The sequence below is a fragment of the Plecotus auritus genome (genome assembly GCF_963455305.1).
Source record: "Plecotus auritus genome assembly, chromosome: 14".
NCBI classification, from domain to species: domain Eukaryota; kingdom Metazoa; phylum Chordata; class Mammalia; order Chiroptera; family Vespertilionidae; genus Plecotus; species Plecotus auritus.
The window spans coordinates 1,212,507-1,228,124 of record NC_137780.1 but is presented as its reverse complement, the minus strand read 5'-3'; the positions used below and the strand labels follow the sequence as shown (position 1 = coordinate 1,228,124).

Here is a 15,618-nt window from a genome sequence, read left to right as displayed (position 1 = left end):
GAGTTTCTAAGCAAAGACCTACGCTTCTCACCCTTTTCCCGGAAAACGAAAGTGATACTTTCTCGTCAAAATGGAAACTCTCTGAACCTGCGTGTGAGTGAGAGACTTCCCCTTTTCTGTTCCTTTCAACCCCCCCCCGCCCAGGAGGGGGAGAACCCAGAGGTCTTTCGGGGGGTTCGGTTCCAAGAAACTGAAGTATGTTCCTGTGGCCCCTCAGTAACATCTCACAGCGGCTCACGTAGAATTTAAACAGTGACCCTCCGTCGTGAAACAAAGTGTGCTCCATTTGCAGCAGGGAAGCGCCTTCAATGCAGCCAGCGACCAGGCTCTGTGCTTTGGGGGGGGAGGGGGGGGATGGTGCTCAACTCCCTAACCCCGTGGTCGGCAAACCTTGGCTCGCGAGCCACATGTGGCTCTTTGGCCCCTGGAGTGTGGCTCTTCCACAAAATACAACGGCCTGGGCGAGTCTATGTTGAAGAAGTGGCGTTAGAAGAAGTTTAAGTTTAAAAAATGTGGCTCTCCAAAGAAATGTCCATCGTTGTGCTATTGATATTTGGCTCTGTGGACGAAGGAGTTTGCCGACCACTGGCCTAACCAAACAAACAAAAAAAGTGCAGTTAGCCCGGCCGGCGTGGCTCCGTGGTTGAGCGTCGACCTAGGAACCAGGAGGTCACGGTTCGATTCCCGGTCAGGGCACAGGCCCGGGTTGCGGGCTCCATCCCCAGTGTGGGGCGTGCAGGAGGCAGCCGATCCATGATCCTCTCTCATCATGGATGTTTCTCTCTCTCTCTCCCTCTCCCTTCCTCTCTGAAATCAACAACAACAAAAATATACTTTTTTTTAAAAAAGTGCATTTAGCAAATGTCGTCTTTCCACGTGTGGGTTCTTACAGCCACAACTGCTCACTCAGCTTCGCCGTCCTCCTGCAGGGACACTGTACGGAGGCTTGAGGGGACACACACATCCAGAACCTATCCAGGCCCAAGCAAGGGGACTGTGGGGCCCCCCACAATCCTTAAACCCCCACCTTTCCCCCTGGAAGTGCTCTGGGGTCAGGAGCCGGGGGGCGGCTCCAGGCAGCTGTCGAGGCTGCCACCTGTTGGCCTTCCAAGGAAATGCACCCCAGGAGAGGCGAGGAGAGCCCTCCTGCTGGTTAGGGTCCAAAATACTCATGCCTGGCGGGGGTTGACCTGTGAACCAGGAGGTCAGGGTTCGATTCCCGGTCAGGGCACGTGCCGGGGTTGCAGGCTCCATCCCCCGAGTGGGGCGTGCGGGAGGTAGCCGATCCATGATTCTCTCTCTCCCTCTCTGAAATCATAAAAAAAAATATATTTTTTTTTCCAAAAAGTGAACGCACGGGAAAGGCACTCAGGGAAGGCCTCCTCTGTTGGTGTCTGAGTTTGGGCGGACGGCGCGGTCCGGTGCGCGTGGCCTGTCTGTCTGTCTGCCCACGTTCCCGCAGGCCAGGCTGCCCGGATCTGAGGGCTCCCCCTCCCCCCAGCACAGGGGCTGGCTGCCCCCCGTCCGTCCGTCCTCCGAGCCTCTGAGGAGCTGCTGGAACTAATCTGTCCCGTCCTCCTCCCTAATGGAGTGATTGGCAGACACCTAAAGAGCTATCGATCGGTTCCGTCCGTCAGCGCCCGGTCCCCGCAGCTGTCCGTGTGGCCGCGTGTTAGCCCGGTGACGCCTGGGATGGCACACGCTTCCTCCATGGGTCCCCCGGGGCCTGCCGTGGACGTGGGGCGGGGGGGGGGAAGCCACTGTCACCGCTGCCCAGAGGGCCGAGGGTGGGGGTCTCCCCTTCTGCCTTCTGTCCTCACCACGTGTGCGTTTCGGGGGCTCTGATCACCCTCACGGATTGCCTAAGTCAACAGGCGGATTTCACTTTGAAAGATAAATCCTCCTTGTCTCGTGGCGGGTGGCGGGGGGGGGGGGGGGGGGCGGTCCCCAGCTCACACATTTTTTAAAAATATATTTGTATTGATTTCATAGAGGAAGCGAGAGGGAGAGAGAGAGAGACATCGATAATGACAGAGGATCATGGACCGGCGGCCTCCTGCGGGCCCCTCACTGGGGATCGAGCCCACAATCTGGGCCTGTGCCCTTGCCCGGGAATCGAACCCAGGACCCTTCCGTCTGCAGGCCGACGCTCTAGCCACTGAGCCAACCCAGCCAGGACCCAGCTCACAGCATTTTTTTTTATTTTTTTTTTATTAAGGTATTATATGTGTACATATCTTACCATTGCCCCCCCCCACCCACAGCATTTTTTTTTAAATATATTTTATTGATTTTTTACAGAGAGGAAGGGAGAGGGATAGAGAGTTAGAAACATCGATGAGAGAGAAACATCGATCAGCTGCCTCCTGCACACCTCCCACTGGGGATGTGCCTGCAACCAAGGTACATGCCCTTGACCGGAATCGAACCTGGGACCCTTGAGTCGGCAGGCCGACGCTCTAGCCACGGAGCCAACCCGGCCAGGACCCAGCTCACAGCATTTTAACAGACCCCCCTGACGGCTGGACCAGGAGGCCCCACAGCCGGGAGGAGCCCTGTGTGGCTTCCCCGCTCACGTTTTATTGGCAACTGACCAGGACAGGCGGCCACTGCGTGTGATTACAAAGGCACAGGATCGGGGCTCCGGGGTGACGCCTGAGCCCCCTTCCTGTCCGTGCACGTGAAGTGTTATTGTACACGGAATAAAACGCACATGTGGCCGAAACCGGTTTGGCTCAGTGGATAGAGCGTCGGCCTGCGGACTGAAGGATCCCGGGTTCGATTCCGGTCAATGGCACGTGCCTTGGTTGCGGGCACATCCCCAGTAGGAGGTGTGCAGGAGGCAGCTGATGGATGTTTCTCTCTCATCGATGTTTCTGGCTCTCTATCCCTCTCCCTTCCTCTCTGTAAAATATCAATAAAAAATATATATTTTAAAAAAAACACAAACGCACATGTGTGTGTAAAACGCCGCTTCAGGGCCCGCCCGGCGGGGCTCCGTGGTTGAGCATCGACCTATGAACCAGGAGGTCACGGTTCGATTCCCGGTCAGGGCCCATGCCAATGGATCAATGTTTCGCTCCCTCTCCCTTTAAAACCAATAAAAACATATTTTTTTAAAAAGTCCCTTTCCTGCCCTGCCCTGGCCGGTTTGGCTCAGTGGATAGAGCGCCAGCCTGCGGACTGAACGGTCCCGGGTTCAATTCCCGGTCAGGGCACACACCCGGGTTGCGGGCTGGAGACCCAGTAGGGGGCGTGCAGGAGGCAGCGGATCAGTGACTCTCTTCTCGTTGAAGTTTCTATCTCTCCTCTCCCTTCCTCTCTGAAATCAATAAAAAGATATTTAAAAGAACTCAGACAAGATTGCTGGAAACCTTCTAAAACCTTCCTTTTTTTTCAGCACTTTTAGCCAATAGGATCCTTACTTTTTCCAACGTCTGACTCGGGGAAGTCTAAGATTACGGTCAACAGGACTGGCCTTTTCGGGCCTAAAAACAGCACCCCTGGGTGTCTGGCCACTGGGAGGCCCAGGCAGCTGTGTGGCTCACGGTTATTAGGGGGAAAAGTCCATTTTAGATTTTTCTTTCTTCTTTTTCTTTTTTTTTTTTTTAAGAAGCTGCAGTTACAGGCTCAATGCCGCGAGCCAGGCAGGCCCTGAACTGGGCCCGGGACCTCCGGGCTCAGCAGCCCCAGCCCTGGGCCAGGACGGTGCGTCCTGTGTGTTAAGGGGAGGAATGGGACAAAGAGGGAAGTTCCTTCTGAAGGAGGTGAGCGCTCCGGGGGGGGGGGGGGGGGGAGCAGGGGAATGCACCACGCCTCTGCCCGTTCCCGGCTCCGGCCGGACGACACAGGATGTCTGCGGATTCCTGGAGGGAGGCGCGGTCACTGCCCAGCCGGCCGGCACCTCTGCGGTGAGTCACCATCTCATCCGGTTCATGTGCAACCACCGCGCCCCGGGGGGTCCTCCCGCCCGCACCGGCCTGGACGTCCGCCTTCCTCGTGCCGCTGGGCGCGGAGCCACGCAGGCAGAGGGCGAGCGGGAGACCCAGCTCGGGCCGCCGGCCAGTCCCCGCAGGCACACGCTTCTCCTACCTGAGACAGGGAGCTGTGGACCACCCGTTCCCCGGCCCCTTCAGCACGCTTTCCCGTCGCGTGGAGCCTCCTGAACACACACACACACACGCACACGCACGCGCACACGCACACACGCACACACACACACACACGTGTTGGGCCCGCTCCCACGGCCCACGTCGCCTCCGCGGTATTTAATACAAAGATAGCCCAGGATTTGTATTCTCTCCCCCCGTAAAGGGGATTGTTTTAAGGTTAGCGCCACCCAGATGGGATGGAGAGGGAGAGAGAGGGAGAGGGAGAGAGACACAGAGAGAGAGAGACAGACAGAGAGAGAGAGAGAGAGAGAGAGAACCTTGCCCCATGATAAATATTTTCATTAAAAAACTTTTAAAAAGTTCAAAAATAGGTTCTCCTCTCCTATGTCTTGTCAGTCCATGACTTAAGACCCAAAACTAATCTCCTTTCCATTCGGGCCCGTATTTCAGCGCTGTCGCGGGCCCTCCGCCGGGAGTATTGGAATACGATCGTTTTTTATTTTGTTGATGTTACCGACAGCTTTATGTCACAAAGCAATCTCGCACGGTGTCGCCCCGCGCCAGGGCGCCGGGGTCAGCCGCCCGCCCGCCTGCCCGCCCGCCCGCCGGGCTTATTAAACGGCGCCGCGATGGAACCCGACGGCCCCATAAAGAAACAGCCCGCCGCTCCCCGCGCGTAGCTCAGTGGAGAGACGGCTCCCGGGCGGGCGCAGTAAACAACCGGCAGGGAGGCCCGCGGGGGGCTTGTCACGCGTCTCAGGAGCCACCTCAAACGTATATTTCCAACCGAGTGGTTAGGACGGAGGAAGACACACACACACACACACGCGCGCACACATACATACATACATGTACACATACATACACTCATATATACACACACACTCATATATACACGTACATACACACACGTGCACATGCATATACATATACATTGCATACACATACATACACTCATATATACATACACACTCATATATACACACGTGCACACACGTACACATACATATGCATACATGCATATACACATATATACATTGCGTACATATACATACATGCATATACACACGTACACACACATACATACATACACGTACACACACACACGCTGAGGGACCGGCCGGGGCTGCCTGGCCGGCGGGTGCCTGGGGCATGGGCCCTCCGAGGCCCTTCCGAACGCTGGTTAGGCCAGCACTCCGAGGGCCACCACCCCTTCCGAGGATTCGGGGGGGCCTAGTGGGTCGTGTGGACAGAGGCGCCTCTGGGTCGGAAAGAACCTCCCGGCTGCCGAGGTCAGTGCTGTTCGGGTGTCTCCGTGCTGCGCGGAAGCCTCTACTCGTGACAAAGCTGCACGTGGGACAGCGGGCCCCCTGGGAAGAACCGGGTCCGGATAATAGGGGAGCACAGCCGCCTGGCGTGGCTCCGGGGGGGAGCGTCCACCTGGGAACCGGGAGGTCACGGTTCAACTCCCCGTCGGGGCACCTGCCCGGGTGGCGGGCTCGATCCCCAGTGGGAGACGTGCAGGAGGCAGCCGACCCATGGTTCTCTCTCTTCGTGGCTGTTTCTAACTCTCTCTCCCTCTGATTTTCTCTCTGAAATCAATATATAAATATATATATATATTTTTTTAAATAGGAAACGTATGAATGCAAACTCAATTTCTTTCTTACTTTTTTCTTTCTCTTTCTTTCTTTCTTTCTTTCTTTCTTTCTTTCTTTCTTTCTTTCTTTCTTTCTTTCTGTCTGTCTGTCTTTCGTGAAGTCAATTGCTTCTCCGCATACACAGGCTGTGGTTTTAGGCCAAAGACAACCCTCGGATCAGTACCGTTTAGTGTGTCATCAGCTGCGTCTCTCTTCACCTTGGGACTGGGCTGTGCATCCCTCACCAGGACAGAGACTGCCTGACGTGGGGCGGGGGAGGGGGGCTGTTAGCCAACCCCCTCACCCCCCTCAAACTCCCCCACACCCCGTAGGATCATTACTAAGAGACAGGGACCCCACCCCTGCTCCGTGGACGCTGACAACGCCCCCCTCCCCCCCCCCCCCCCCCCCCGCCGCCCGGCCCTGCCTCCCAGCCTCGCTCCGAGGCGCTGCCCTCGCCCCGGCCCCCGGTAAATCATCCACCCTAAGCGTATTTGCACCCCATCATTTTTTAAAGTCACAATCTTGGCGGTGTCAACTTGTCAAGGGTCAAAGGGAAGAAGAGGCCGGACTCCCCCATCCATCTGCTTGTAGGACCTGTCTCATTCCATTTCAAATTACCTGCTGAGGGTGAGGCGGGCGACGGACAAACGGCCTCCCTCCATAAACCGTGACAGGCCGGGGCGCTCCGCCGATCACTCACGCGGGCGGGCGGCGCGGGCTCTGTCATTAACTACTTGTAAACGGCGGCCCGGGGTCAAGTGACCCCGCGGGGCGGGCGCGGATATAAATACCGGCTGGACAGTTTAATGCCAGCAGACGAGTCCTCTGGGATTAAAGCCGCGGGACCCTCTCGAAGGGTGGTCGCTGAGGAGGAGGGAGGGACTTTGGGGTGGGGCCTCGGGGCCCTGCTGTCCCAGGGGTTCTGTGTCAGGGACCCCGGGCCGACCCAAGTGTCGTCTGTCGACAACGCGTAACCCCTCACCGGGCCCGGCCGGCGTGGCTCAGGTGGTGGAGCGTCGACCTAGGAACCAGGAGGTCAGGGTTCAATTCCCGGTCCAGGGCACAGGTCCGGGTTGTGGGCTCCATCCCCAGGGCGGGGCGTGCAGGAGGCAGCCGATCCATGATTCTCTCTCATCATGGATGTCTCTCTCTCTCTCTCTCCCTTCCTCCCTTAAATCAATAAAAATATATTTTTTAAAAATGAGACTGATGCGAAAAGCTGGTGAGGTTCCGCGGTTGGAGATCTTTAATGACTTACGGTTAACGTCTCAAACAATTCAAAAAAAATATTCCTGCCCTGGCCGGTTTGGTTCAGTGGATAGAGCGTCGGCCTGCAGACTGAAAGGTCCCGGGTTCGATTCCGGTCAAGGGCATGTGCTTTGGTTGCGGGCGCATCCCCAGTGGGAGGTGTGCAGGAGGCAGCTGATGGATGTTTCTCTCTCATCGATGTTTCTAACTCTCTGTCCCTCTCCCTTCCTCTCTGTAAAAAATCAATAAAATACATTTAAAAAAAAAAAAGTCTCCTTTAAAAAAAGAAATATTCCTGCCCTGGCCAGTGTGGCTCAGTGGGTAGAGCGCCGGCCTGCAGACCCAATGGTCCCGGGTTTGACTCCTGCCAAGGGCGTGTAGCTGGGGTGCAGGCTCCTCCCTGGCCCAGGCCCTGGTCGGGGCGCGTGCAGGAGGCAATCCATCCAAGTGTCTGTCTCACGTCCACGTTTCCCTCTCTCTTTCCCTCTCTCTCTCCCTCTCTAAAAATCAGTGGGCACATATCCCCGGGTGAGGACCAACGAATCAGTAAGAAGAGACAAAACCACCTTTCTGGAGAGTGCTGCGTGGGGTTCCACAGGGGAGCGCAGGCCCCGGGGGTGAAGAGAAGGCAGCCCCGGCCCCCCAGCCCCCCGGCCCCCCCGGCCCCCCAGCCCCCCGCCCCCATCTGCCAAGGCGCTGACGTCACGCACACAAAGGCCCGGGCCCGTGGAGGCGGCGGCGGCGGCGGCATATGAATAAGCCCAGTACAATGCGGGTCACACACTGGAAGCCCCGCAGACCGAACAAAGGGACGGTCGCGGGGAGGAGGCGCCAGGCCCAGGGACAGGCTTCGGCGACACCGCGAGGGGCCAGGCCGGGCCCCTGGGAGCGGCTCTCCCGCTCGCCAGCTCCATCCCCCGAGCCTCGGTGTCCTCGGTGTCAAAGCAAACGGGGAATCGAGCCCCTCAGCCCCTCGTGGGACGTTAGGGAACGGAGCGCAGATGCGTGATCCAGGCCGGCCTGCGTGGCTCACGGGTGGAGCGTCGACCTAGGAACCAGGAGGTCAGGGTTCGATTCCAGGTCGGGGCACACGCCCGGGTTGAGGGCTCGATTCCCAGTGGGGGCGTGCAGGAGGCAGCCGATCCGTGAGTCTCTCTCATCATGGATGTTTCTCTCTCTCTTTCTCCCCTGCTCTCTGGAATCAATAAAAAATAATAATAATAATTAATTAATAAAAAGATTCATCCCCAGCCCTGGCCGGTTCGGACAGAGCGTCGGCCTGCGGACCGAAGGCTCTCCGATTCGATTCCTGGCCAGGGCACAGGCCCCGGCGGTGGGCTGATTCTGATCCGTGATTCTCTCTCATCCTGGATGCTTCTCTCTCTCTCCCTCTCTCCCTTCCTCTCTGCAATCACTAAAAACATATTTAAGAAATAAAAAAGATACAATCTCTCCTGCCGGGAACAGCCACCTCCCTGCTGCTGGGCTGCCTGACCCACAGACGCCACACCCCCACCTCATGACATCACCGTCCCGAGACCGCACTCCCTCCCGGCCTCCCTCCGGGCGCCGTCAGACCGCCGAGTCCCATCAACAGGGACGGCATTCCCGGCAGAAAGTCCGCTCCCGGGCAGTGACCTCACCAGGCCCAAGGTGACCTTGACATGGAGGGTGTGGCTCTGGGCCCCTTGGCTGGGCCTTGAGGGGCGAAGGAGGCCCTGTCCCCCATCCCCCCCCTCACCACCCCCCACAGGCGCTCCCAGGACTGCCACCCAGCACCCTCCTCCTCCTTCTGTCCCGGAGCCTGAGAGACCACACAGCAGGTCCCAGGGGCTCCTGGACGGCCTGGCGGGTCCCAGTCCCCGGCCTTCTCCCACCACCTCCGGGAGCCTCAGGCCCTGGCCGCCCCGCTGCAGGGCGCCCGGCCGCACCTTCACCCTCTGCCCTCGGCACCTGGCGGGGGGGGGGGGGGGGGGGCGGGGGGGGCAGTTTCTTTTATCTTGTTTTTTTTTAATCCTCATCCGAGAATATTTTTCCATTGATTTTTAAAAATATATATTTATTGATTTTTTTTTTTTTTTACAGAGAGGAAGGGAGAGGGAGAGAGAGTTAGAAACATCGATGAGAGAGAAACATCAATCAGCTGCCTCCTGCACGCCTCCTACTGGGGATGTGCCCGCAACCAAGGTCCATGCCCTTGACCGGAATCGAACCCGGGACCCTTCAGACCGCAGGCCGACGCTCTATCCACTGAGCCAAACCGGTTAGGCTCCATTGATTTTAAGAGAGAGAGTGGGAGGGAGGGGGAGAGACAGAGAGAAAGAGAGAAACATCGATGTGAGAGAGACACACCCATTGGTTGCCTCCTGACCAGGGCAGGGCATCGAGCCTGCGACCCAGAGACATCCGTGCCCTTGACTGTACGTGCCCTTGACCGGAATCGAACCCGGGACCCTTCAGGCCACAGGCCGATGCTCTAACCACAGGACCAGACCGGCCAGGGCTGAGCCGGTTCTTTAACTCCCAGCACAACCCAGAGGGAGGAAGGGGAGCCGACTGTTGACCATAAAACCTCCCTCCCCCTCCCCCCCAGGGACGTGAGAGCCACTTGCCCTCCACCAGCCGGACTTCAAGAATGTGGACCCAGCACGCTGGCCCCCGCAGCCCGGCCGGGCCCAGGTCTGAAGGTCTCGAGGCCAAGCATGCCGATGGCGCAGAGATAAGCGGCCGGGAAGCCGCTGCTGGACACGGTGGAGGACAGAGCGGACACTCCTGCCCCCACCGGGGCCGCCGGGCCTCAGCCAGGGTCCCCGGACGCCCGGGACCAGTGACACCCGGCGTCCAGGACAGGGAATCAGAACTCACCTTGCGCCCTGGCTGGTGTGGCTCAGTGGACAGAGCGCCGGCCTGCGGACGGAAGGGCCCCGGGTTCGATTCTGGTCAAGAGCACATGCCCGGGTTGCGGGCCCTACCAGCTGATCCATGGTCCTCTCTCATCATGGCTGTTTCTCTCTCCCCCTCTCCCTTCCTCTCTGAAATCAATAAAAATGTATTAAAAAAAACTCACCTTGGCCCTAACCGGTGTGGCTCAGTGGATAGAGCATCGGCCTGTGGACTGAAGGGTCCCAGGTTCGATTCCGGTCAAGGGCATGTACCTTGGTTGCGGGCACGTCCCCAGTGGGAGGTGTGCAGGAGGCAGCTGATCGATGTTTCTCTCTCATCGATGTTTCTAACTCTCTATCCCTCTCCCTTCCTCTCTGTAAAAAAATCAATAAATATATATTTTTTAAAAAAACCCTTATCCCAGGCCTCCAGGCCGGAAGCACCAGGCCCTTCAACCCACGCCTGCCTGCCCGCCGCCCGCACCCTTCACCCCCTGGGGGGGCGGGGGCACCCACCGGGGCAGGGGAGCCGGCCCCGCGCAGGTCAGGGCTGCCAGGGCTGCCTGCTGAGATGGCGAGGGCTGTGTGTGGTCTCTGACCTCCGAGTCACCGGGTCACGTCCCTGGAGAGGGAGACACAGCGGGCTTTTCACATGTCGTGGTTCCTCTGTGGGTGCAGCTCAGGGAGCCGCTGGGGCAGAGGAGTGCGAGGAGGGAGAGACTCTGAGTCCCACGGGCTTCTGGGTGGCTGGCAGCCTGGCCCTCCCTCCTCCCCCTCCCCCCTCCCCCCTCCCCCGCCTCCAGAGAATAAGCGAGAGCCCCCTGCACGGGCCTCCCTCCATCCTTAGCATCACTTGCCCGGGAGGAGCCGCGTATTCAAGCTCAGAGGCGCGCGCCCCGGGGCTGAAACCCGGGGGGCGGGGGGGAGGGCGGGCACCGGAGTCACCACGCTGCCCCGACGTGGGCGTCTGTGGGGATGGCTTCACCCCGAGGTTCCAGCGGAGTCGCTTGAAGGCACTGAAGACGGAAGCTGGTCCTTTCCAGGGACCCTGAGGAATGGTGGGGGGGGGGGGGGCAGGGAGCCCTGGGCACGGAGGAAGCTGCAGGTGGGGGGCTGGCTCCCCCGGGGGCGGGGCTGGTCCGGGACGTGCCATCCCCGGGAGGAAGCGCAGGGCAACGGCTTCGACAGGGCACTTCCACCTTGTGAAAGGCTCTGAGCTGGCGGGCGCGGGGCCCACGGATCGCAGACTTCCTCCCCAGGTGCCGCCCCCCCCCCCCCCCCCGCGCTGTGGCCCCGGCTGCAGAGGGCACCACCCCTTTTTCGGGACGGAGCCGTGGGCGGGCCGCCAACCTCTAACCTGGCGGGCGGATCGCCTCTACCTGCAACCCCCCTGCCCTTGGGGAGTCCCCGGAAACGGCTTTCCCAGGAGGAGACTTCCTGTGAACACTTACACCTCCCAGAGCCCCCGAGCGAGGCCTCGGCTCTGGGGCGCCGTCCGTCCGTCCGTCCGTCCGTCCGTCCGCGGCTGTTCCTTCTTCCGACGCGAACAGGTGCGAGAATCTGAACTGTGCAAACCTTCAAGGTCATGAACACGGGCCCGCTGCCGTGCCCAGTGGTTGAGCGTCGACCTGTGACCCAGGAGGTCAGGGTTCGATGCCCGGTCAAGGGCACAGGCCCGGGATGCGGGCTCCATCCCCAGTGGGGGGCGTGCAGGAGGCGGCCGGTCCAGGATTCTTTCTCCTCTTGATGTTTCTCTCTCCCTCTCTCCCCATCTCCCTCCTTCCTCTCTGACATCAATACAAATATTTTTAAAATAAAAAAGGAAGTGAGTAAAACGTCCCCAACCAGCAATCACTAACTGAAGCCGGGCCGTGGACCATGAGGAGCCTTTGGCCGCCCGGGCAAACCTCCTCCGGTTACCGTGTCACCGCGTGTCTGTGCCCGAGCCCCCGGCCGCCCCCTGGCCGCTGTTCAAGTAGCCACGTGGCGGCTCCGGTGACTTTCTGCTCGGCTTCTCGTCCCTGCAGAACCGCCGGACCTGCACGGCCTGGTGACTCAGCACATTCCCGCGGGCCGGGGGAGGGAGGGGGACCTCAGGCGGGGAGACCTCGGGCGGGGAGGGCACGGCCGCGCCCAGGTCCAGCTGGCTGGTGGGTTTGCAAGGTCAGCGAAGGTCAGAGCATCTCCGCCGAGGCCTCTGGGGACCCTCTGGGGACGGGGACGAAGGCCCCAAGAGACCTGGATGCCGCGGCTGAAAGGGTTGCATCTCAATGGCTCAGCGGGGGGCAGGGAAGTCCCTGGCGGGGCGGGGGGTGGGGGGCAAGGAAGCTCCAGTTGGCACCTTCTTTTCTCTCCCCTGCGGTGCGAGGGGAGTGGGGCGGGCGGGGGGGGGGGGGTGTTTTCTCCCGGGTCGGGATAAACAGGCCCCAGTGATGGCAGAAAACCGGAAAACAGGTGCTGAGATGCAGACCTTGTTTACGGGAAGCAGATAAACAACTTTATTATTATTATTATTATTATTATTATTATTATTATTTTCATTGCAAAGCTAAGACCTGTGTGCTTTGCTGAGGGGCGGGGGGGGGGTGTGCTGGTGGCTCCTGAACCTGACAGGTGATCGAAACCACAAGGGGTGGGGTGGGGGGTCTTTGCAAAGAGGGGTGCAGCCTGGGGCCCTGCAATCCGCTCAGCAGCCAGGAGCGCAGGGGGCAGGGCGGTGGGGGGGGGGTGGGCAGGCTAGCCGACCTCCCCTTCCCCTCCTCCCAGGCCCAGGCGGTGTGCGTCACAGCTGTAGCTGCCCACGGGGAGTATTCTCCCATCGTTTCAACTCCTCAGATCCCCCCAAGACATCCCGGCTCTGAGGGGTCCCCTTAGGACAGACGGACGTGACCTTGCCCCCCAGCTGCTCTCCACGGCGATGCCCTCCATGCACCTGGGTCTGAAACGAAGACCCCCTTCCCCAGGCCCAGCGAGAACCCCCTCCAATCCCCGCCTGAGCGCCTGAGCGCCTTCCCAGCAGCCCCTGGGCCTGGCCGGGATGGTCCCATTTCACAGACGAGGAAGTGGAGGCCGAGGCAAGGATTGTTCTCACGATAGAGCCCGCATTTCCAGGGAGGGGTCTTGGCTGGTTAAGGGGAGGAACTGACAGGGGGAGGCTTAATCTCAGGTCTGGGCCCTGGGGGGGGGGGGCAGCGCTCCACCGGCTCCTGCCCCGCCCAGGGTGGGGGGTGGGCAGTGGGGGAGTGAAGGCAGACAGGAATGCCCCCAGCGGAGGCGCCTGGACCTTCTGTCCCGCCCCCAGGAGCACACGCTTGGCTGTCGGGACGTCACAGCTGGGCTGTGAGTCAGAGGCGTGTTCGCGTGTGGGCGCAGCTGAAGCCGGGAGCCGGCGGGAGGGGCCGCCTGGGCCCTTTGAATGGCTGCGCAGAGGATGTGGGTGCAGGAGCTGACTGCGGAGGGAGGGAGGGAGGGAGGGAGAGGAGAGGGCGTCCAGGCCGGGGCGGCTGCCCTGGGCTGCCTCACAGGCAGGGGACGGTGGGGGTGGCAGGGGGTCGGGGGTGGGGACAGGGAGCCCAGGACGCGGCCACACTGGGGCGTCTGTGCTTCCTGAGAGTCTAGACCAGGGGTGGGCAAACTTTGTGACTCGAGGGCCACCATGGGTTCTTCAACTGGACCGGAGGGCCGGAACAAAAGCATGGATGGAGTGTTTGTGTGAACTCATATAAATTCAAAGTAAAGGAGCGGAGGGGAGAGCAAGAGAACCGGATAGAACAGCCGGATCCGGCCCGCGGGCCGCAGTTTGCCCACGGCTGGTCTAGACTTTGAAAGGTGCCCAGGGGATCTGAAAGGCCACCCCTGCCCTGGGTGGCAGGGAGGGCGGGAGGGAGGGGCGGGGTGGGCCCGCGAGGGGGTGGAGGCTGCGGCCAGACCCACCCGGCCCCCAGGCCAGCGGGACCCTGAGGTTGAAGGAGAGGTGCCTGGGGCTCCTGCCGAGCCTCCAAGGGTCTCACCCCGCGGGGGGGGCCGGCCGGGGCCTGATGTCTGACGACCCGCTGGCCACCCCAATGAGGCGCCGCCGTAACAGCCTCCTCTCGGCCACGGACACAGGTGGGCGGCGCAAAACGACGCCCCCAGTCACACCGCTTCCAACGCTAAACGTGCCAACATCAACCCCCCTTTTGAAACCACGCTCCTGCTCTGGCCGTGAAGAGGAGTCGCTCCCAACCCTCGGTGCCTGCCGGGGGGGGGGGGGGGAGGGGGGCGGGTGCCTGCCAGGGGGGAGGGGGTGGGGGGGTGACTGGCGGGCAGTGGGAACCGGAGCTCAGGACCCTGGAGCCGGGACTGCCCAGTTCCTGAAACCGCCACCCGCTGGCCCCGGCAGGACGGGCTCGCTCGCTGGACTCGGCCCCTCGGAGGCCTCGGACGCCTGAGCCAACACTCTCCCCGTCGGAGGGAGCCGCGGGCAGAAGCCACCGTGGGCCTGCGAGGCCTGGGGAGTTTCCGGTATCTGCCCGGCCGGCCGGCGTGGCTCAGGGGCGGAGCGTCCACCCAGGAACCAGGAGGTCAGGGTTCGATTCCCGGTCGGGGCACAGGCCCGGGTGGCGGGCTCGGTCCCCAGTGGGGGGCGTGCAGGAGGCAGCCGGTCCGTGAGTCTCTCTCCTCATGGATGTTTCTCTCTCTCTCCCTCTCCCTTCCTGTCTGACATCAATAACAATCATTTTTTTTTAAAACAAAGGGAAGCTGAGAACACCTGACTGTCAGCGACTCCATCCCTAACCTCTGCTTTGTGACAAGCAGGTGGCGATCCCAACGGCCGCTGTCTGCCGTCTCGCCATCTCGACCATCAGTGTCCGTGTCGGTGAGAGGCGTGGGGCCCCTGTGTGGCCGTGTGGACCCCCTGCCGTCGTGTGTGTTTTGTGTGTGTTTTGTGTGTGTATGTGTGTGTTGTGTGTATGTGTGTGTGTTTTGTGTGTATGTGTGTGTTTTGTGTGTTTCGTGTGTGTGTGTTGTGTGTGTTGTGTTATGTGTTTTTGTGTGTGTTTTGTGTGTGTTGTGTTATGTGTGTTGTGTGTGTGTTTTGTGTGTGTGTTTTGTGTGTATGTGGTGTGTGTGTTGTGTGTGTGTGTGTGTGTGTGTGTGTGTGTGTGTGTAGTAGCTGCTGTGAGACTCGCTCGGCTCTGACAGCCACAGGCGGGCTGGGACGGACCTACAGGCCAACAGTCAGCGACCGGAATAACATGGCTGCGCGGCCGGCCGGCAAACATGGCATCCCTCCCGTCAGCCAACGGCCAGCTTAGTCCGAAACGACCAGAAGCTGTGTGGCTGTTTTTGTTTTTTTTTAATATATTTTATTGATTTTTTACAGAGAGGAAGGGAGTGGGATAGAGAGTCAGAAACATCGATGAGAGAGAAACATCGATCAGCTGCCTCCTGCACACCTCCCACTGGGGATGTGCCCGCAACCAAGGTACATGCCCCCGACCGGAATCGAACCCGGGACCCTTCAGTCTGCAGGCCGACGCTCTATCCACTGAGCCACACCGGTGAGGGCATGAAATCCATTTTTAGCCCTGACCGGTGTGTCTCAGTGGTTAGAGCGCCGGCCCTCGGACCAAAGGGTCTCGGGTTCGATGCCCAGTCAAGGGCATGCACCCCGGCGGCCTGTCCAAACCCCAGCCCCGGTCGGGGCGCGCGCGGGAGGCAACCGATGGCGGGATCTCTCTCACATCCATC

At 60.2% G+C, this 15,618-nt stretch overlaps 1 long non-coding RNA gene across 1 annotated transcript; it reads right to left on the bottom strand.

The window, feature by feature from the left end:
- Positions 1-9,277: 9,277 nt before the first annotated feature.
- Positions 9,278-11,897, bottom strand: LOC308238720. Its single transcript, XR_013959608.1, has 4 exons — positions 11,337-11,897; positions 10,743-10,933; positions 10,402-10,507; positions 9,278-10,035 (listed from the first exon to the last, which is right to left on the bottom strand). It is a non-coding gene; the product is annotated as an uncharacterized lncRNA (long non-coding RNA).
- Between the last annotated feature and the right edge of the window lie 3,721 nt (positions 11,898-15,618).